At 46.2% G+C, this 23,385-nt stretch overlaps 1 protein-coding gene across 1 annotated transcript in view; it reads right to left on the bottom strand.

Annotated features, from left to right (window-relative positions):
* The window catches only part of SMCO4 (single-pass membrane protein with coiled-coil domains 4), a 67,818-nt gene extending 44,669 nt beyond the window's left edge, over positions 1–23,149 (bottom strand). Inside the window, exon 1 of the mRNA XM_017498425.2 lies at positions 23,000–23,149. The gene's annotated coding sequence lies outside the window, so the exon portion shown is untranslated. The remainder of the gene's footprint in view (positions 1–22,999) is intronic.
* Between the last annotated feature and the right edge of the window lie 236 nt (positions 23,150–23,385).

Raw genomic sequence — 23,385 nt, 5'->3', positions numbered from 1 at the left:
AAAAAAAAAAAAAAATCAACAGCAAAGTGATGGGCTCACACTTACTTGTAATATCCCCTATGTGTGAGGCTCTCCCAAGCTGAGACTTAACTCTAATGCCAGACCTACAGTGTGAACACACCAGAAAAAAACATAAAACCACGAGAAATCATTTGGCAGAGCCAGAAAAAGAAGCTACGTTATGAAAATAAAGTCAAGGTAAGAAAAGCAAAGGTTAGCAGGGCCAACATCTGGCAGACTTACTGCAGGATCTTACTGGAAAACAACCCTGGCAGCTCACATGGCATCATGCAGGACTGATGAGAAACAAAACATGCTTCAGGCAGAGCAAAACGTTTGCACTAGAAGCATCTGGGCAACTTGTTTGAGAGAAAAGAATCCTGAAGTTCAGAGGGGTTCAGCAACATACCCAGAGCAACTATTAGCAACAGCAAAGCCAGGTCTATAATTCTGGGCTCCTGGAAAGATCTTTCACTAATAATAATGATGATGATGGTAACAGCTCTCATTTACTAAAGTTTAGGAGCAGATACTGCATTGAGGTTTTTTTACATGTTACCCTGTTTAAACCTCTCAATAACTTATAAGGTAGCAGTTCTCTTACTAAACCATTTCATAGACAGGGTGCAGACAGGTTAAGGTACCAAAGTCAAACACCTTGTTGGAAGCACAGGTAGGGCAGGAACCTAAATCCAGCTAAAAGTTTGTGCTCTTAACCATTATATTTAGCTGTCCCTAAACTATACTGCTTCCAAACAAGAGAGAAAGGCTATTTTCAACCAAAGTATAAACCAGTATCTACCATTAGATAATTTTTCATGTTGACTACCTTTCCCTACCAAGATACAAAGACAATCAGCACTTAGGGATAAAAAGAAGAAAATTATTTTGACTTTGAGGAGAAAGAAGACTCAAGACTGTCCAGCCTGGAAAAGAGAACTAAACAGAGATCCAAACTTGCAAATTAGGGGCTAAAGCCAAAACCAAGTCTCTCTAGGGTTTCTATCCCACTCTGGGAGTGCCTTGCACCTTCAGCATGTCACATGTTTTCATGAAGTTCATTCTAAGTGCACATAGTGCTGCTAGGTTCAATGAATGATTTCAGAAATCAGGATTTATCAAACCTTGGAGTTTCCACTAAAATTCTCACTATGCCAGACACAAAACCACCAGTTTAAGCATATATATTGCTATATTCAGTTTTAGGAAACTGCTGTTTTTGATAAAAACACAAAGCACCTGCCTTTCCTAAGAAATGTCATTTATAGTCTCAGATTCCACTATGCAGCCACATCTCTGGAAGATGCTGTTTTCTCTAACTAGCAAAACCAGGACATATTTTTATATGCACTCACCTGCTCTGTTGCAACATTCACTTCCTTTCACAACCAAACCACAGATTAGAGCTACAAGTTTAGCTCAAGATCAATAAACATCACAGAACTGCAACTCTAGAAGGGGCCTCCTGCAGCGGGCCTGGCTCCAGGTGGTACCCTGGGACCCAACATGAGTCACTTAATCTCTCTTAATCATAAAAGGAAGGGCAGCAGATAATGCTTACTGTTTGTCAGATGCCAGGCACTGTGCTAAAGCCACTTAACTTGAGCTGTCTCATCTAGTTGTCACAATACCTCTGAGGTAGGTGCCCTTATTATACCCTGCCTAAAGATGGACAAAGTGAGGCTTAAGGAAGTTACCCAAAGTCACACAACCACGACACTGCACACACAGATTTCAAATGCAGGTTTCTCAGACTTCAGAGCCCAAGCTCTTAACTATCATACTGTGTGTCTTTCTGCTTTCCTTATTCATAAAGCAAGGGCAAGAGTACCTGTCATTTCCTTGTAGAGAGAGTATTCTGCAAATTGTCCTTAACATCATTCTGACTATTCTTCCAGTCTGAAGAGTGAACTGTTACAAGTTCTCCCAGACAGACCAACCAATCAGTTAAGTACTCAGCACTGGACTAAGGATGAAGGGAATATAAAAGAGAAAACATCCCTGCCACCAAGGACTTTGCAGTCTAGCCAATACTGATCGAAACTATAAAGATATTCTGATGACTGATCCGCAGTCAGAAGTGTATTTCTATTATGACCTGGCAGGCACGCATCTACACACAGCCTCACTGTGTGTGACACACTGTTACTTTTTACTGCTCTATTTCATTTAAAAATGTATCAACCCACTAAATCAATTCTGTGACTGTGGATTATGATTAACAGTTTGAAAAGTCCAAACTCTTAAAACAAAAATAAAATGTCAGGAGGTTCTTCGTCAGACCTAGTTTAAGTTTCTTGGACTATCAGGTTAATTAGATTTGCATCGCTGGGTATGTCCTCAGGGGCAGATGCACCAGCATATCAGATCTCTGAAGGATGTAAAAAGCGGACTCCTGCAGGCCCACATTCAAATGCTGACTCTCAGGCACATTAGCCATGTGACTTCTTCAGATCTTGGTCTATAAAACAGAAGATAATACCACTCACCTCTCTGGCTTATTACAAGGGACCTACCTGGTACTGGTTCTGTCTTTCTCAGCAGAGAGGCCATGGGCATGGGGGGAAGGGAGACAAGTCTGGTCATGTAACATGACCAGTTTATGTAACAGAAGACCTGCGGTAGCCAGTTCTGCTCCTCGGCCTGCTACCATGTTAAGTGATTAGAAATCCTTCGTCTTTTATGTAGGTGTCTGTTGTGTTCCACATGAAGGTATAATACATAAGATGCCTAAGATATAACAGGGCATAGGCCAAGTCTCTGCCACTGCAGAGCTTGCTGTCAAGCTGGGCAGGTGGCCAGGTAAACAGGTATCTGTGACTGCACCAGGTGGTGTAACAGAAGTCTGAGAGCCTGATGAGAGAGTGTCTCATGCAGGGAAGTCTAGTCCTTGATTCCACTTGCAATTCTTTTAGCATGAAAATCCACACCTTGCAAATTTCTAGTTTATAACATTAAGACTTAAAAACCACCACCACCACACTAAGGAAATGAATCCTTGTCTGTAGCGACAACAATAAGAGGGCTATCAACTATAGGTCTATCTCCCCTATGAGACGCTAAGTTCCTTGAGACCTGAAGTAAGAGAATTGTTCAAGATCACACAGCAAATACACAAAATTGGAAACCCCAAAGATCAAAAATCGCAGGTCACTTTGCTGTTTCCTCTGGAACTTCCCCTATGCTTATCTAGGCTTAAACATAAAAACTAATGTGGAAAGGAGAGACAAGGGAAGGGAAAAAAGTCTGTCATTAAGTGACCAAAAATGTAAGAGCTGGGCAAGCATCCAGCACTTTGGGAGGCGGAGGTAGGAGAATTGCCTGTGTCTGTATGCAGTCCCAGCTACTCAGGAGAATCTCCTGAACCCAAGCTATGACATGCCACTGCACTCCAGCCTGGATTACAAAGTGAAACCCTGTCTCAAAAAAAGTAAGACTTAACCACTATACCCTGAGTAGGTCTTTTAAGAGGTGAAAACACGCCAGGCATAGTGGCTCATGCCTGTAATCCCAGCACTCTGGGAGGCCAAGGCAGATGGATCACCTGAGCTCAGGAGTTCAAGACCAGGGTGGGCAACAGGGCAAAACCCCATTTCTACCAATAATATAAAAAATTAGCTGGACATGGTGGCAACATGCCTGTAGTCTCAGCTATTCAAGAGGCAGAGATGGGAGAATCGCTTGAGCCTGGGAGGCCAAGGTTGCAGTGAACTGAGACCATGCCACTGCACTCCAGCCTGGGTGATGGAGCAAGACCCCGCAGGAGAGGAGACCAGAATACCTCAAATTTAAATTTTTTAAGTCTTTTCAATACAATCAGTGAAAGTGTATGGGCTAAAAGTGCTGATACGTCCAATATGTAAATTTAAAACACCCCGCTTTCTAAAATCGTGTTTTGGCATTTCCTCATTTTAAAAGATATTGGGTTTTACTGAGAAGCTGTGTGGTTAACATGGACTTCCTTAGTTTTCGTTTCCAGTAGATGACGCAAATATCAGCACCCCATTCCAAAACCAAAAGAAATGGGAAAATCTTGCAAAGATTCTAGCTGAAATAGGGTTTTTAAGCTTCATCCTGTCCCTCTTGTTTTGGGGGAGGAAGGGTGCAGGGGAGATCAGTTAGTAATGCCCTTCGGGGGAGGGGAGTTTCTCAGGCCTCAGCCTCTGTAGCTGAGATCTGTGCTTTCTTCAACCCATCCTGGTTGAACAATAAAGACAAACAATAACAACACATTGAGCCCTGAGTGATCTCACATACACTATCTCATTTATATCTTACCACAGCCTCTTTTAGATAGTACTATTATCACCAATTTACAGGACACAGACTCAGAAAGGCTCAGTAACCAGCTCAATCTCACAAAGCCAGGAAATGGCTGGGAGGGAACCGAGGATGGGCGCATGCATTCCTGGCAAAGAAGAGAACCCCACTGTGCACGTGAGCCCCAGGGCATTTGAAAAGGGCATTCTTTCACCTTCAGAACACAAGCTGATTTTAAACAGACACCTCCTCAGCTGTGTTTTATGAAATTTACAAGGGAAGCTACAGTATCGAAGTATGCTACTTAAGAGTGTCACATCTGTGACTTCCCTTAAGAATTCCCATCTGTAAAATGGAGATGACGATGAGTCCTGAAAACTCTGACACTCAACAAATACAAATGACCTGAAGCAGCAGCATTACTGTCATCCCCTGGAAGTAGCTTACGGGGACAAACTGAAGAGAAAGGCAAAACACACACTCCCCACTACAAACTTGTGTTTAGTCCTCCAAAATGCAGGGAAGGCATGAATACTGAAGATGAGGAATGGTGGGTCATCAGCTGGTGAACATAGAGGAGGTGGTGCATCCAATGCAGTCACCACCTAACTCAGATCTCACCCTCTCACTGCACTCATCCAAGGTCTTGAGCAAGGACCCACAGAAAAACAGCGAATCAGGAAGAAGTCCAACAATGGGTGAAAACTCAGAATTCTGCGATCCAGTCACATCAGGGTGACATCGTAAAACATAACTCCAGTTCCACAAAGAAAGATGCTTCCCTGGGCTGGGAGGCTCACATTCCCGACACCCACAGCCTCTACTAAGAGGAAGGTTGCACTCAACTCAGAATGGCCAAGGAGCCGCTACTGCACTGTCACTCACAGCTGGCTAGAACACCTTCTTCCAGGGCTCCTTAGGCCACTGTGCTGTGGAGCAAAAGACCACACTCTGATCGGAAGATCTTAGGTTTGAATCTCAAGCCTTGCTACTTACACACTGACTCGGTCTGTCAGCAAATTACTGCACCACTTTGATTCTCAGGTTTTTTCCTCTGTAATATGGGGAAAATAGTAACCACTTTCTGAGCTTGTTGTGAGGATTAAATGAGATAATCTGCATAAAAGGCAAGGCACACAGCAACTGAAGCTATTATCCAACTTGAAGCAGAGGCCCACTAATATTGGGCAAAAATTAAATTTGATTCCTTGAGAGAAAAAAGTTCCATAAAGTTGGGGAGGATCAACAATTTTCAGAAAATTTAAGCAAGTGAGGTTAAAAAAAAAAAAAACAAAACTACACTCCCCCCATTCCTAAAGGGTTTTAAAGCCCACCCACTCCTGGCTCTTCTGCAGAAACAGAGAACTGCAGCGTCTCATTACCTCTAGGCTCTTCACACTTTATAAATACACCCTATGACCAGCCAGAGAGTGCATGCTGCCAACCTCCTGGGCAAACAAGTCCAACAGGATTGGATCCGGAAATTAAATGTCCATGCAGCCCAGCCATACTCAGTTCAAAATAGGTATCTGTGACCTACTTAGTCTTCGAGTACCATTCTCAAAGCCAAAAAAACAAGACAGGGCCGCTGACTTCAGCAGAGCCCTGCAAAGACCCTGGCTCCTGTCAGATGAAACGTGCACCGCAGCAGTGATGGCTCAAGAAATTATCTCAGTGTAGCTGGACAGAAACCCCAGCTTGCAAAGAGCTGATTGGAATCGTTGTAAAAAAGCAATAAGCCACGGAAGCCCCCTCAATAGTTTATGCCCTCTGACTATCCCCAATAATGTACCTTTATCCACTTGGACTGAGGGTTACACCTCTCATGACAGGGAATTCTCAAGCTGTCTATCCCGAACACTCATAATGGTTTGAGTATGCATATCTTCCCCATAAAACAAGGAGTTCTGTCTACTGTACCTTGATGTTCTACAAAGCATCATGCACAGAAAGGGTCCAATGAGGAGCAAGTACCACACAAAGGGACCCTTCCCCTCCACAGGGGCGTATCTCCAGGCTCCAGACCATTCACACGGTTGGCTGCTCAAGATTAGAGAACAGAAACAGACAAACATTTGCTAATAAAATGAGGAAGACAGACAAGACCAGGGAAAGTTGCTGAGCGCTTTCAACCACCGCAGAGCTACAGAATGATCTCCTAAATCACAATTCATTTCACCAGTGATATGTGAGTTTTTGGGAGAGCCAAGCAACTTGGCAGGGACAGATTCCAGGGAAATCCTAGAGCATTCAGCATTAGGCAGTACAATACTAGGTAGACAGTGGAACGTTACACTTCACCAGTGAAGCGATGGTGGAGGAAATAAGCTGGTGTCAAAAACAAAACAAAATAAAGCAAACCTGCTGCTCTTCACATCCACATCCTTCCTCCCCACATCTGTGAGGTCAGCCCCACTCTTCTCCCACACCACTGTACACTCACAGTGCCCATCACAGAAACCTCCTTGAGAGCCCTGTCGTTTCCTTAGCACTTTTCCCCCACATTATGACATTTGATCATCACCACCATCCTGGGATGCAGGTAGAACAGGCATTTTTATCATCCACTAAGAAATGAGGAAATTGAGGCCAAAGTATGTCTACCACATGGCAAAATCAGGACTAAAGTACAGACTAGCCCCCAAGTTCAACGTGCATCCTCCAAAAAAACCCAGACCTGACAAAGCCACATATCTGAGCTCTAGGCCACTGCCCTTTCCACTGCACTCCTGAGGACCTTGTAGAGACAGAATTCCAACACACAACCCTCTCAGCACCACAGCCCACTCTTCAACCTTCTCCAGAGACAACGGAGCGCACAAATCAACCTTGGCATCCGCCGCAGGCAGCACCTGCGTCAGCCACACATCCCAAGTCAGGCTGACCACCACCTCACTGGCAAACACAATCCAACCCTTAGAGTTTTAAAAAAGACACATATACTTAGCAAATGGCTTTCTACAGTCAAATGGTGGGCAGGGGCAGGAAAGTGATCATGAACTCCAACTACCACACACCACAGATCCCAGGAACCTGTGATGTTTCTGGGTAAGTCAGTTCTGTGTTCAAATCCCACCTCTAAAGCTGACTAGCTCTGTGACCTTGGGAAAGTAGCTTTGTTTCTCTAAGTCTCAGCGACCTCATTTATAACATAAAGGGTTCAAAAAAAAAGATCTCTCAGGGGATGTGGTTAAGGTCACAAAACTGTACATGTAAAAACGCTTGGAAAGGCAATTTTTTTTTTCTTGAGACGTGGTCTTACTGTTGCCCAGGCTGGAGTGCAGTGACATGACCACAGCTCACTGCAACCTCAGCCTCTCGGGCTCAACAGATCTTCCCAACTCAGCCTCTTAAATAGCTGGGACTACAGACACACACCACCACGCCTAGCTACATTTAAAAAAATTTTTTTGTAGAGATGCGATCTCACTGTATTGTTCAGGCTGGTCTCCAACTCCTAGGCTCAAGTACTGCCTCAGTCTCCTAAAGTGCTGGAATTATAGGTATGAACCACTACATCCATCCTAAAAAAGAAATTTTTATGTATATTTTTCCACAATAACAAAAATTAGGTTAATATTTGCTTTTAAGAAACAGGGTGTGTTTTGCTATGTACCCCAGACTGGTCTCAAACTCCTTCGTTCAGGTGATCCTCCCAACTCAGCCTCCTGAGTAGCTGGGTCTACAGACGCAAGTCACCAGCATATTTGGTTTTTTTCAAATAGGAATGTCATAGGTTCACAGTGAGAATTAAATAAGATATTGTGATGGCCAGTTCTTACATTGTCTGGCACATACCAAATACTAATAAATAGCTGTTTATTATTAATCATAATTTTAATAATTATAAAGACAGTACATGCTCAATGTAAAAAAAAGCTTAAAAATAAGTCTCCTATAATATCAAAATCTAGAGATGACCACTAAAATAAAATTTTTTATAGTATTTTTCCTACACACAGATATTTCTTAACAAATTTGGAACGTAATCAATATAAAATTCTGTAGTTATGATCCATTCTTTTCTGCCTTACTTGTAAACGCAAAAACTTCTCACAACATCATCCAGAAATAAAAAGACTTTGTTCAAGGAAAGGATAAAAGTTGTGTGAAACTTGAGAAAAGAACAAGGAGATCAGGTTGAGCAACTGGAGATACCCACCTCCAGAGACAGAAGGGATTTAGCCAAATCCTCCACCATCTGCTCCTTCTATCTGCCTACAAGTTGACCCAGAAAGCAAGAGCTCTGGGGGTCTGGCTAGACAGGCCATCAGGGAGCAACAGGGCTGAAGCGTGTTAAGTTTGGGGGAAGCTCTGTATTTATCAGGCTGGCTGGGACAAAAAGTTCATATGCCCTGTGCCTAGACTGGTTCTGCCCTCCAGGGGCTCCCACTGTGACCAAGGAAACTGGTGCAAGGGGCTGCCCAGAATGGGTACAGGGGTGAAGGAAGACCCTCATGCCAATCATTTCATCCAACCTTCCAGATTAAAGATGAGACAACTGAGGCCTGGGGAGGCAATAACTTATGGAAGGCAGCAGTGACGAAGTCAGAACTTAATGTTCCAGTCCCAATCTGGATACCAGAAGATCAACTTCTCAGGGTTCTAAGCGAAATCACAGCATGCTGCCTGCTGAGGGACCAGCAAAGATGTCAGGGCCCACATCTAATATATCCGGTCCATCAACAAGTATACATTTACTAGCTGCTGGGGGCATATCAATGGAGACAAAAGCCACCCCTGGGTATAGGACAAGGAGGCTGTCTTACGGGAACACTTGGAGCCCTATCTGGCTCCCACTCCTGGGCAAGGCCTCTCTATTCTAACTGTAACACGGAAGCAAAGACAGCCTCCGCAGGTTCTGAGCGAACACTACCTGAGTCAAAACTTCCTGTAGCACTCTGGCAGAGAAAGGCTGTGCAATTGAAAAGGCAGCTCCTCTAAGGAAGCTCTTTTGATGTGCTAAGGGAAGGACCCTAAAAATAACTCTGGAAAAGGAACTACACACTCACAAAACACATTTGTAACACTCACTTTTCTAGCTAGGAATTATCTTCACAACTTTCATTTTGGATGGGTGTATTTTGTTTGGGAGGAAGGAGGGGCCCCAAAGGCAACTCCTGAAATACTACAGAAGAGCAGCTGCTCCTGGCACTGGAGAATTCTATTTCCATCTCCGCTTACACATAATTATCTTCTAAAGCGATGCTCCCCAGAGGGGTCGCAGCAACATCGGACTCCCAGATAACCTCCCCAAGCAGGCTGCTTCTGGCACTCTCTCGGTAAGTGGAGGCAGGAGAGAGAGCCTGAAATCAGGCCCCGCCCACAGCCCACTTCCCCAGAGCCGTCATTACATAAGGGCCAGGCCCCTTCCTTTGGAGGCCAAAGAGGAAATTAAATGTCAACCAGATAAGAATATTTCCCTTCAACTCCCACACCAAGAAATCTGAAGTTGTGATTCCCCAGTAACCAGGCAAACTGAACTGACACAGGCCTCAGACCAGAAGGCCAGGCCTGCTGAGGGCCGGCCTCTGCCTGGAGTTCCTTCCTCTTTTTAATGGCTAATAGTGAGATTGCAGGCTGAAGTGTTTTTATGACAAATAAGAACAACGATGTGTGAACACTTCACAGGCCGGTTACAAGGCTGGCAGCAGAGGCCCCTGGGCCCACATACCAAGACCACACAGCCATCTACTCACTGTCTCCAAAGGTCCTCTTGGATGTTCCTCCCTGTCCTATATTTTCAAGGCCAAATGTGGCCCGCTGACCAGGTGAGCTAACTCAACTCTTTTCACAGCATAGTCATTTTAGACACAGAAGAATCCTGGAAGCACAGAAGAATTTACACAGCTTGCACACTGACCTCAGCATTTTCTAAATCTACCCAAGTAAAAGACCACCTGAATGGCAGACACAGCATTCACCAGGCAGGCCCAGGGCTTGAGGGGTCATGAGAGGAAGAGCCCATCAGTTCACATGTATGAGGCCCTGCAGCTCACAGCAAGGCAACTATGCAGATGGAGTTTCCTAGCGATTCCTGCCACCCTAGCCTTGTCTGTTTGCTCTCTCTTCTTCATGTCTATGGTTTATGTGTGGGTGGGTGGGTAGGTAAAAGGCATACCGAAAGGAAAGGGTGATGGATTAAGGGTCAGTATAGCACTAACATTTTTTAAAAATCTGCCTGGAAACAGTTGCTGCAAAATATCTAGGCACACACAGAGCTCAGCTACATCCATCCGAACTTGGAAAAGTCCTCAATGAGCTGGCCCACACTACCTGCTTTTATTCGTGCTCACAGGGACAACAGTGGCTTCCATCTTACTAGAGCAAAGGCCACAGTCCATGCAATGAAGGACCTCTTGATCCTCACCCTCTTCCATACTCTCAACTTCTCCCTTTCCACCCCTGATACAATGGACTAAAACTGCAGTATCCCTACACTTCAGGGCTTCTGCGTGTGCTGTCCCCCTTTACCCAGGATGCTCTACCACCACACAGCAGCTCCTCCTGCTCTCCCCCTCCTCCAGTCCCAAGTGCACACATTCCTTCTCAGCAGGGTCCTCCTTGATCACCTCACCTCTTTTCTGCTGCAGGACTCTTCTGCTTTTCAGCAGTCACCAACATCTCACATACTACCCGGGCAGAACAGATCTCAAAAACCTCATGTCCACCTGGAACCTCAGAATATGAGCTTATTTGGAAATAGGGACTTTGCAGATAAAATCTTTTAAGATGAGGGTGATGGCTAATTTCATGTGTCAATTTGACAAGGCCATGGGTTCCCAGACTGTAAGCCAAAGATTATTCCTGGTATGTCTGTGAGGGTGTTTTCTGGATACGATTAACATCTGAATGGGTAGACTGAGTAAAGCAGATTGACTTCCCTCATCTGAGTGGACTTCATTCAATCGAATGAAGACCTGAACAGAAAAGCCTGAGGAAGAGGGAACTCCTTTTGGCTGACTGAACTGGGACACTGGTCTTTCCTGCCTTTGGACAGAACTGAACTGAGACATCAGCTCTTCTTGGGTCTCAAGCCTGCTGTCTTTTGGACTAGAACTTACACCATTGGCTCTCCCGGGTCTCAAGGCCTCAGTACTTGGATTTGAACTTATACCATTGGCTCACCCGGGTCTCAAGCTTACTGACCACAGCTCATACAACTTCTTAACCTTCATAACCACGTGAGCCAACACGTTATAAAAATAAATCTCTTTGTACACATACACATGACCGTATTGGGTCTGTTTATCTGGAGAACACTAACACAATGAGGTCATACTGATGCATAGTAATGTGCAGACGAGTAACACTAATATATTGTACATTTAAAAATGGTTAAGATGGAGGCCGGGCACGGTGGCTCACGCCTGTAATCCCAGCACTTTGGGAGGCCAAGGTGGGTGGATCACAAGGTCAAGAGATCGAGACCATCCTGGTCAACATGGTGAAACCCCGTCTCTACTAAAAATACAAAAAATTAGCTGGGCATAGTGACGCATGCCTGTAATCCCAGCTACTCAAGGGGTTGAGGCAGGAGAATTGCCTGAACCCAGGAGGCGGAGGTTGCAGTGAGCCGAGATCGCGCCACTGCACTCCAGCCTGGGTAACAAGAGCGAAACTCCATCTTTAAAAAAAAAAAAAAAAAAATGGTTAAGATGGTAAGTTTTATGGGTTTTTTGCCACAGTTAAGAAGAAAGGCAGTTGTGAACGGAAAATAAATCTTGGGGCCCCAAAATCACTAAGCTAAAGGGAAAACTCAAGCTGGGAACTGCTTAGGGTAAACCTGTCTCCCTTTCTATTCAAAGTCATCCCTCTGCTCACTGAGATAAATGCCTTCTGCTTTCTTCCTTTGGAAAGGCTAATCAGAAACTCAAACCATTTGTCTCTTATCTACCTATGACCTGGAAGCCCTCTCCACATTTGAGTTGTCCCGCCTTTCTGGACCAAACCAATGATCCTCTTACATGTATCAATTAATGTCTCATGTCTCCCTAGAATGTATAAAACCAAGCTGTGCTCAGACCCCCTTGGGCACAAGTCGTCGGGACCTCCTGAGGCTGTGTCACAGGCGTGTGTCCTTAACTTTGGCAAAAAAACCTTCCGAAACTGATTGAGACCTGTCTCACACAGTCATACTAGAATAGGGTGGGCCCTAATCCAATGACTAGTGTCCTTATAAGAAAACAGAAACACAGATTATAACGGTAAATTTTAGATGTCAACTTGACTGGATTAAAAGATATCCAGATAACTAGTAAAGTACTACATCATCTGGGTGTTTCCAGAAAAGACTGTCATTTGAATCAATGGACTGAGTAAGAAAGACTTGCACCAGCACATCCTGCCCCCAAAACCCTAGGTTCTCAGGTCTTCAACTTCAAACTGAGACTTACACCATCAGCTTTCCTGGTTCTGAGGCTTTTGGACTTGGATGGAGTCCCACTACCAGCCTTCCTTGTTCTCCAGCCTGCAGACCGCCTGTCATGTGACTTCTCAGCCTCCATAATCATGTGAACCAATTCCCCTAAAAAATCCCCTCTCAGCCAGGCACGAGGGCTCATGCCTGTAACCCCAGCACTTTGGGGGGCCAAGGTGGGTAGATCACCTGAGGTCAGGAGTTTGAGACCAGCTTGACCAACACGGAGAAACCCCGTCTCTACTAAAAATACGAAACTAGCCAGGCGTGGTGATGCATGCCTGTAATCTCAGCTATTCAGGATGCTGAGACAGGAGAATTGCTTGAACTCAGGAGCGGAGGTTGCGGTGAGCCTAGATCACACCACTGCACTCCAGACTGGGCAACAAGAGCAAAACTCTGTCTCAAAAAAAAAAAAAAAAAAAAAAACCCTCTCATCTATCTATGTCCTATTGGTTCTGTCTCTCTGGAGCACTCTGACTCACACACACACTCTCTCTCTCTCACACACACACACACACACACACACAGGGGAACGCCATGGGACAGCAGAGGCACAGACTGAAGCTACACTGCCACAAGCCAAGAACACCAAGGCCAGCCAGCAACCACCAGAAGCTGGAAGGGAGGCATGGAACAGATGACTGACTCTTTTCCCCAGAACTACAGGAAAACATTCTCCCGTTGTCGAAGCCATTCAGTTTTTGGCACTTTGTTATAGCAGCTTTGGGAGCCTAATAAACATGCCGTGTATTTTAATCACTATTGTCTGTCATCCTCACTAGAAAATAAGCCCCATGAGAACAGGATTTTGGTTCCTTCTGTTTGGTGCAAAATCCCCAACACCTAGAACAGTGTATTTCCTGAATGAATTCTGAGTGGAGGATAAGCCTAGAAGGCAGGTAGGAGTGCTGTATTAATCCCAGAGGGCAAAACAGGGAGGCAAATGTCCTCACTTCAGAGACACAAGAGCCAGGGAAAGATTGAATTGGGAATTGGATCTTACTCATGTATTTGACTGAGTGCCACACCAGTCCCCAAAAGAGCTGCTCCATGCGTAAAAGGTAACGACACATGTCGTATGATGGGAAAGAGGGAGCAGGATCCAGTCTTGATCCTCCCCTCAATTACAGGTGAGCAGGGGAATGAAGACATCAACCTGTGGCTGGTACTGAAGGAACAGAAGAACATGTGTATCTCAACCTCATCTCACAAGAACCTTGGGAGGAGTAAATGGCAGATCTTTGCAAAGTGCTTAACACCAATGTCTTTTTCCTGCATCTGGCTATGGGCAACACATGGCAGTGTGGAGAAGGGAGCAGAGAGCTGGGCCTATTCGTGCTCTCTCCTGGCCAGCTGTGTGGCTTGAGGCAGACACTCTGCCTTTCAGGGCCTCACTCAGCCTCCTTGAAATAAATGGCAGAGGTTGCACTAGCAACCCCCTAGCCCTCAGTCTATCTGAAAAAAGAGGAAAAAGCCTCTGCGTGTGGGGCTCTGGTGTGCACAAAGCAGGGGTTTCTGCAGGAGAAATGGCGTTGGAAAATAACATCCCAACTCAACTCCCCTGCCCACCTAAGGCCTCCGTCCAAGCCCCTCACCTTCAATCCTTTTAGTTCCCATAGCCCCCACCCTCATCTGCCCTAGGCAGCTGCTAATCTCCTGACCTCTCTTTAAGGTTACCAGATTATGTCTACTTTCATATTTAGCAAATGTAATATGTAGTCATCCATTTTAAAACAATTATTGGCCTTGTGCGGTAGCTCACGCTTGTAATCCCAGCAATTTGGGAAGCCAAGGCAGGCAGATCACCTGAGATCAGGGATTCAAGACCAGCTTGGCCAACAGAGTGAAACCCCATCTCTACTAAAAATACAAAAATTAGTCAGGCGTGGTAGCACATGCCTGTAATCCCAGCTACTAGGAAGGCTGAGGCAGGAGAATTGCTTGAACCTGGGAGGCCGAGGTTGCAGTGAGCTAAGATCACAGCACTGCACTCCAGCCTGGGTGACAGGATGAGACTCTGTATTCAAAAAAAAAAAAAATTATATATATATACATACACACACACACACACACACACACACATACACACATATATGGGGAACACAAATAGGTAGAGTTACTTAAAATTACCAAGTACTAATTAGGTAATATGCTGAGATTTATGAACATGATTTTTTTAATCTTTATAACAACCCTGTGAGTTATATTAATTATAACTTCTAATTTACAGGAAAAAGCTGAGGCCCAGGGAGATAAAATAGCTGCTCAAGTCACACAGCCATAACGGGCCAAATGGGAGCTGGGCCCAGCGTGGCTCAACTCTGCAGTCCCTTTGTCCCCCAAGGGTTCCCCCCCCCACTCCTGCCCTCTGTCTCTCTGAGTGATAGGTAAGGGACTCTGGTCCAGCAAGCCAGGGCTTCCTGAAGCCCACTGTGTAGCCCAGTCTTCAGGGAGGGCCCTGGGATCAGGCTATTCATGGAGGCCACAAGATGCCTCCTCTACCAGCCCATTGTGCCACGCCCCTCAAACACCTTCTAAGAAATCACTGCTTCTCCAGAAAGCATTCTGCTAAGGGTTAAAGCACCACAATATTCCCACAGCACGCCAGGAGAGGGGGAACAATCACATGCAACCAGAAGAAAAGATCTGCTTTACCACGTTCCTGGAGGCTTTTCCAGAAGCAACAGCGCCTGATTTTCCAGCACACAATCTTTAAGTGTCCTCCCAGTGCCACTCCCCAGTCTCCAATCCATGCCTCGGCAGTGCAGGACAGACTGATCTTAATCAATATCCACATACCCTTGGTTCCTCAGACGAAAGGTTTGGAGTAATACCCTGGCAAGTTACACCAAAATTAAAGTGCCCTATTACCATACCTAGCATCTGGGAGAAAGAGAGAGTGTGAAACCAGGAGCTCTTGCGTCCAGGTGCCACAATGCCACCACTGGTAGCATGATGCTCACACCACCCTGAGCTCAGCCATGATCCTTGACGGTTTGGTTCCCTCACCTATGGTTACTACGGACCCACCACTCTGAATGTCTACAATCTCAGCACTAAGAATGAAGAAGCCAAATGAAGAGTTTCACAACCTCATCAATAATAAATGAAATACCTACTAAACAACAATCCATTTATTTCACCCAGGAGAATGGCAGCCCATACGCTACTGGTAATAGGAACTAGTACATGTATTGAGAGCATAGTACGGGTACTGCTGTAACATTTTAAATAATTTTTTTTTTTTTTTTTGAGACGGAGTTTCACTCTTGTTACCCAGGCTGCAGTACAATGGCGCAATCTCAGCTCACCGCAACCTCCGCGTCCTGGGTTCAGGCAATTCTCCTGCCTCAGCCTCCTGACATTTTAAATAAATTTAACATTTGACATGCCAATTCCACTCCTAGAGGAACATGTACATACTAATATGTATGTATGAAGATACAATAGCAAAACTAATGAGTTAGTTTATATGTCCATCAATGGGGACCAATTCATAAATTATCACATACTAGAAAATATTTTATAGGCAAATAAAAGACAAATTAAAAGAAGAGAGAAGAGCTACATGCATGAAAAGATCTCGAAGATATACTATGTGAAAAAAGCAGTATGATGCAATCAGATTCATGCTTTGAAAAGAAGGAACACACAGTGTATTTGTGTATACAGACTGACAGTTTCAGGACATGGATCCAACTGCTAACACTGATTATTTCTGAGGACCTGGAGGAGGTGGCACCTGGTGAAGGGTGCTGGGAGAAGGGGAATGTGACATGTCTGCTGTGTCCTTCCGTGCTATTTAAATGGGAGGGCAGACTGCAGGAGTAGAATACATTTGCATATTACCTATATGATATGTGAAAAGCAAGTAAACTGATTAAAAAAAAAAAAAAAAAAAAAACCACCACCACCAAAACAGGCTTCTTATGCTGATGTGAAATTGCTGCACCAATTTGAACGGGTTTATATGCTGCAATCCCAGGTATTCCCAAGACTGACAAAGTTCAAACCATTTTCTATGGTACTGATGACAGACTGAATTGGAACCAACAGGGAAGAAGGGCAATGTGGGATGCAAGGAAAACATCTGTAAAAGCTCTGTGCAAGCTGCAAACAAAGCTCATCCCCACAAGATGAGAAATAAGCCAAACCCGGAATTAGGAGAGAATTCCCTTTCCCATAGAAGAGGGATTCTCCACTGTCACCAATAGAGCTGCTCCCAGGCAAAGCCAAAGAAACAACCTGGCCAAACTCCACCTTCCTGACAAAGGCACCACGTGCCCGGCTCCTGGGATTGCAGGGACAGCCAAGACTGGCAGCCCTGAAGCCCACTTATTCGAGCCCCTCCTCTTCGGCAAACAGCCCAGGAATCTTTTCACACTCACTACTGAAATCCAAGCTGAACCAGTATACAAATCAGAGGGTTTTGCCAACAAAACAGCAACAACATGGAGAAAAGAGTGATAAATCAATGATATCCTGGCTAAATAGTTATTCCTTCTGCTGCCTAAGCAGAGATGCTGCTGCAGATTTAAACATTTGATAAATACCTTTTTTGCCTCCCAGTAATAATTAAAGCAAACACACCCAAACATGCACCAAAATGAACAAGAAAAGGACTTTGCTCAGGACATAATGTTCAAGAGGTAGGCACGATAGTTACATCCCCAGGAAGAAATGCTCTTCTCCCATTAAAGCATATACCTGCCTGGCACAGACTCTAACCCCACAAAAGAAACTCACTGGACACTTTTGGGGACTGCCGAGAAGTGCCCTCGGAACAAGGAGAAGAGGTTCCCTCTTTGAGGGACAGGTGTAAACATTAAGCAGAAAGTGGGTGAGCAGACCCTTGCATGGAGTGACTCACCGCAGAGACACTTGTGGCTGAAGATGCTGGGAGCAGGCAGGTCCAACAGAGGTAACCTGGCTGCCTCCTCCCAGCGAGAACACAGCCCAAACAAAGCCAGAATCTGACCACCTGACCTCCGGCCTGACCAGAGCCAGCACAAACTCTCAGAAGCGCAGGGACGTTGCACAACTTGGAAAAACAGAAGCCCAAAAGCAAGTTTATTACCACATCTGGCGCTGACTAGAGGAGAGGGCACGAGACCAGTATATTCCTGGTGTGGCAACAGTGCATCCTACCAATGACAGGACACAGAGATCTCAGCCAACCAGCTCCCTGTGCTCTGAAGCCCGCTCTCCTGAGCATGGCTTGGCACCCCGCAGAGACTTCACCCATCAGAGGAGGCTGGCCTCGACTCCTCTAGGGACTGGCCATTATGTTCATAGTCACTCCTGCTTCCCAGTCAACCCCTGCAAATTTGGTGACCACAAGTCAACCCCATCTAAAGCAGATCAACTCTTACAGAACTGAAGACCAAACGCTGGTGGGTCCCCTGTGTCACCAGGGAAAAGAGGTGTGCAGACAACACCCCAGGAAGCCGTCTTCCCTTCCACATTTCTCACCTTAAGTTTGATGGCTCAAACTAGCATTTCCCAAAATGCAGTCAAGAATCCAACTTCCACCCTCTGTGATGCTCCTGGAAAGTTAGGAATTATAAGGCTGGGGTGGCACAGGGAGGGGAAGGCCCTTTCCGACTGCGCTCAGCCACCTTTCTCTAGCTGTCGGCAGACACCAAAGGACGTACTCTTGGTTTCTGCGGCGATTTTTAGCCCGCACATAGCATCTTCAACACCCATCCCTGGGGCATCAGACCTGAAATGGGAAAGGATGAGGCAAGGAAAGGCAAGGCTCAGATTTGTTTCCTCCCTCAATTCTAGTATCCAAAGGCACTGAGCTCCATGGATTCCAACAAGTCCCCTCTTCTCCGCCACCATTGCCACTGTCTTAATGTCTTCCGTTCAGGCCCTTGTCACCTCTCAAGACAATTACTTTAATGGGCTCATTTCTCTACTCCTAATTTCTACTTGCTTCACTTCAAAACTCCAGACAGCCACCGAGTTACCTTTCTAGAATACAAACATGACCCTCTCTGCCTATAGTTCTAAGTCCCAACCCTGGCACAGCATGCAAGGCCCCTGCCTGCCTTTCTCGCTGGAAGCATGGGCTTTGGAGTCCTACAGATCATTGCAGCTGACACTCAGATTAACCTCTTGCTGGCTGTGTGAACACACGTGTTTCTGCAGCCATTCCCACATCTGTGTGTAGGGAATAGCATGATCAGCCTCCCAGAGCTACTGTGAGGACTGAATCCAAGTTCTAAAGAGCCTAGCTCTTGCCAGCCTAGCTCCAGGGTCCTCTCTCTTTCCCACCTTGCTATACAAGCTCTTCATAATGAATGAGAATTGACTTAAGGGAAAAATACATACATGCAAGATCTAGAAATGAAGGGTCATAAATTTAGAAATTAGGCCACAACAATGTGAAAGAAACCAAAATTAACTCATTACCAAAATAATGTGAGAGGAGGGAAGGAACAGGAAGAGAAGGAAAACATTACATTTAGGAAGAAATGCTTTCAAAATATAAGTCTCTATGATGTTTTGAGCCTCATTTGCTCCAAAGATTTAGGAAGATGACATTTCAAAAGCTCACAAAGATAATACTTCTACTTTTTAAAAACTATTTCCTAAATAATATCTTCAGAGTATTAAGAAGTACTTTTATAGACTGAATCTTAATAAAATTCTCAGAGAAATTCTGGCATCAGTCACAACAAACACCCTTTTGGAATTTAATTTCCTTTCAGCATACAATTTACTATGGAAACTCATTTATGATGCCACCACAACCAGTCAAAATCTGCCTGGAGCACGAAAACTTCAAAGTCCCAAAAGAGGGCCTTAAAGGACTAGATGGAAATTGCCTCCATATTTAGCCAAATCCTGCATCTAATAGAAATTTCCCCCACACCAAATTCTAGCTTTGACCGTCAGCCAGATCACACTCCTCCCTCTAGCTGCCCTTCACTACAGCCTCTTCCAGGCCCCCCTCCAGCTAGAACCCCCTGAATTCTGTATCTTTTCCCTGTCCAGCAAAATTAATAAAAAAGGGAAGAAAGCCACAAAATGGGCAAAGGGAGACCAAGCTACATCCATTTTCAACTTTCTATCAAAGACCTGTCCTTCCTGGCTTACAATTTTTTTCAGTTCTCTCTTAGACAAGACAGACAATTACAGGCCCTAGAATATTCATTGCGCATGCTGGGGCTTGGGTTGGGAAGGCAAAAAGGCTAGAAGAATTATTGATAAGTACAAAAAAGTACTTTAAGCCTTTTCCCTTCGAGGATAATTGCTGAAAGACTTAATCAATCCCATTATCCCAAGTACGTGTGTGCAAGGGAGAGAAAGGAGTGGATGCCAACCTTTACTCAGCACCCACTGCAATTTGTGGGTACATTTCATTGAATATAAGGCAGACAGTATTACCCTGACTTTACACATGTGGAAATCAGGCTCACAGAGGTCAGGCAGCAGGTTCAGTATTTACACCAGGCCTGCCAGACTCCCAAGATGCCTGAACTCACCACTTCACCACACTGCTTCCAGAGTCCACAAGTGCTTATGTTAAAATGTGCTGGGCTAGGGAGCCCGTTACAGTTTACTTGTTGCTAGACATACAGGATCTCATTTAACTAGTACAACCCTGTAGGATAGCTGAGAATTCCTTTTCCACTGTTAAAATGGTATGTGGATTGAAAGATCATCAGTAACTTATCCATGACAGCTGTGCCAGAGTTGTGCCGTCTCTCGGGTTTGTTTCCTCTCCTGTAAAATGAAGCTGGCTCCCACCTCACAATCCCTGGTCAATGGTAGGGGCTCCAATGGTGACGATTATGATTTTTATTCATACTTCTCAATTAAAGTAAAATTTGTAACCACAGATATTTTAAAATTTATACACACTTGATATTTTAAAGACTTAACCTAATTAGTCAAGCCTTTACTTGTTGGAGATGGTATCGTTTTTACCACTACCTCATCTGGTCTGAAAAGGAAAGTAGTTTTTTAAAAATTTTGAAAAAAAAAAAAATGTTTAATAATAAAATACCACTACCTCAAACTCAAGAGATAACCACTAACTGCAACTTCCAAAAAGCTGACAAAAAAAGGATTACTGAAAGTGATGTGATCAAACCCATTATCGATTTTAAAAGCTACTAATGGACAAGTATAGGAACATTAGGTTATGATAAAGTACAAAAAAAATCCTTAAAAAAATAAAAATAAAAATAAAATCCTCTTCTTCCAAAACCATGGCTTGATCATCAATGTGCGGTTTGACCCCGGCCAAGTCATTTCAACTCTGTGATGGCCCTCAGCATCCTAAACGTCAAGGCCAGCTTAAGACCAGGAAGTTCTAGTGAGAAGTTGCCCAGAGGGTCTAAGAACAGGGGTGGAGTGGAAAGGACACACGATTGCCTGGAGCAATTGTTAACGTGCTGCATCTAACACTCTGATTGCCTTTTACTACACTCATTTGAAAAGACACCTGGGAAGCCCAGACATGTCAGAAGCGAGAGGAACCAGCTCACCACTTCTCAAGCCAGAATGGAAAAGATGGCAGAAGCATAGTTGTACAAGGACCCCAGCCTCAGTCAGACAGAAGGAAATCTGTAAGATTACAGCAGTGAGAGACCCTGAGGATGTTCTTCAGGCAAACCCTAGCAAGACCAATCCAACTGAGCGTCCACTCCAAGCTTGAAGGTTAAAAAATAAGAAAAAATTCGGGTCCACAGGTGAAATACATATTTTCTAAGCACAATGAGCAACTTTATAGTAAAGACAGCGGGACAACCAAGTACACTAACTGCAAGCATAAAACAGTATTCATGCTGTAAATCTAATACCAACTATTATTAGTTTTTTGTTGTTTTGCTTTGTACAATCTTTCTTGCTTCTCATATTTCTTTTAAATCTATCGTAATTTCTTTATAAGAACAAGCAGAGGCTTATTTTGTGTGGCAAATCCAGCCTTACAAGGAAAAAGATTTCACTGTGTCCCTCAGAAACCTACTCCTGTCTCCATCAGTCTGTGCGGCTCTCTCTTTATACCCCATGTGACAGATAAGAAAACACAAGTTCAGAGAGGGCAAGTGACTCATCCAAGGTCAAACTTCTTGCTGACACATGTGGGACGACAACACGGGCTCAAGAAATCCAATGGGTCTCTTGCTGGATTACTGCTGCAAATGTCCAGGCATACTGGTGTGTTGAATACAAAGTTTATTTGGGGGTGGGGGGGGGAAGCCAACATGAGTCATCTCCATTGGCAAGGGGCACCACACAGGTTGTTCTAATAAAGCATCCAGTACCTCCAGAACCACTTGTTCCTGAAAGCACCAACCTACGCAGACACATAGCAGGCCACTCTTGCCACCCTCAAAGCTGTGAGCAGATGCGCTGTTGGGCTTTGGAGACCTAGAGGTGTCTCTTAAAGAGTAAGGGAAGCTGGAGCTTAGCAGTAAGCAGTACTGACTGGATGAGTGGATATGCGAGTGTTTTCAGACAGCTCCGGTTGATAGTTATGATATCATATAGCCTAATCCCACTCATCTTGGAACAGCCCAAACATCTCATCCGCTCAGCAGTTCCTCAACTTATCCAGGGCAAAAGCACTGCAGTCTGAGGTGAATCTGGCCGCTGGGGAGGGGCGGTAGTCGGCCCCGGCGACAGAGGAAGCAATGCTGAGCTCCCTCCTCCACCCACCCCGTAAAGGAACTCCCCCTTGGGTCTTCAGAGCCATAGGCGTCCCCAGCTCTGAGCCTGCCCCGGGTCTCAGGGTCTGCCAAGACAGGGCGGGGGAGGAGAAGGCACTATCCCGCCCCGCCGCACCTCTACACCCCGACCCCCTGGGTCCCACCCTTCTCACCCGCGGGGCCCCCGGCCGGACTCTTGTCCACTCCCAGAAACCCTGAGCGCACCCCATTCTCGGCGTCCTCAGAGAACCAGCGTCTCCCGCCTTCCCACACCCGGCCCTCCCCGCCGCCCCGGCCCGAGCCCTTTGCACCGCGTCCCCCGACCCCTGAGTCCGCCCCGCACCCGCACTTCCCGCCCGGCCCTGCGGGCTCGCGGTCCGCCCCAACTTTTCCCGGCCCGGGCCCCGCAGCCACCGGGAGGCAGCGTCCCGAGCCGCGACGGGCGGGCGAGCTCGCGTCCCTCGGCCCTCAGCCCGCCCGCACGAGTTGCGCTCGGGACCTGCCGGCCGCCGGGCCTGAGTCGGCAGCACGGCACGGAGGCGGAGCCGGCGTGGCGGGAACCGCGCTGTCCCGGCGCCGCACCCCCGCCCGGTGCCCCGCGCCCGCCCGCCGGCTCGCCCGCCCCGCCGCCGCCGCGCCGCTCCCAGCCCACCTGCCCGCGGGCGCCGCCGCCGCCGCTGCCACCACTGCCGGGAATACGTGGCAGTGGCCGCCGCCGCTCGCGCTCCCCGCCTCGTCTCTCCTCTCGGCGCCCGCGCGGGCGGCTCCGGCGCGCCGGACCGCAGCGCCAGGCGCCCTCTGCCGCCGGGAAGCCGAATCCTCCCGCCCTAACCCTAACTCGCCAGCCGCCCCCGCCGGGCCTCGGCCTCCGCCCCCTCTTCCCCGCCCCCTGCCCCGACTCTCGCTTCCCAGCGACCTGGGTTCCCGCCCCGCCTGCGGCTGCTGCTGCCTCCAGGAAGTTCTCCCTGACCACCTCTGCAGGCTCTGCGCGCTTTCTCGGGCTCCCGCGCAGCTGGTGCTTAAGTCGCCCCCTTGTTG

Source organism: Cebus imitator, unplaced genomic scaffold (assembly GCF_001604975.1).
Source record: "Cebus imitator isolate Cc_AM_T3 unplaced genomic scaffold, Cebus_imitator-1.0 Scaffold241, whole genome shotgun sequence".
Lineage (NCBI taxonomy): Eukaryota > Metazoa > Chordata > Mammalia > Primates > Cebidae > Cebus > Cebus imitator.
This window is presented reverse-complemented; position numbering and strand designations above follow the sequence as displayed.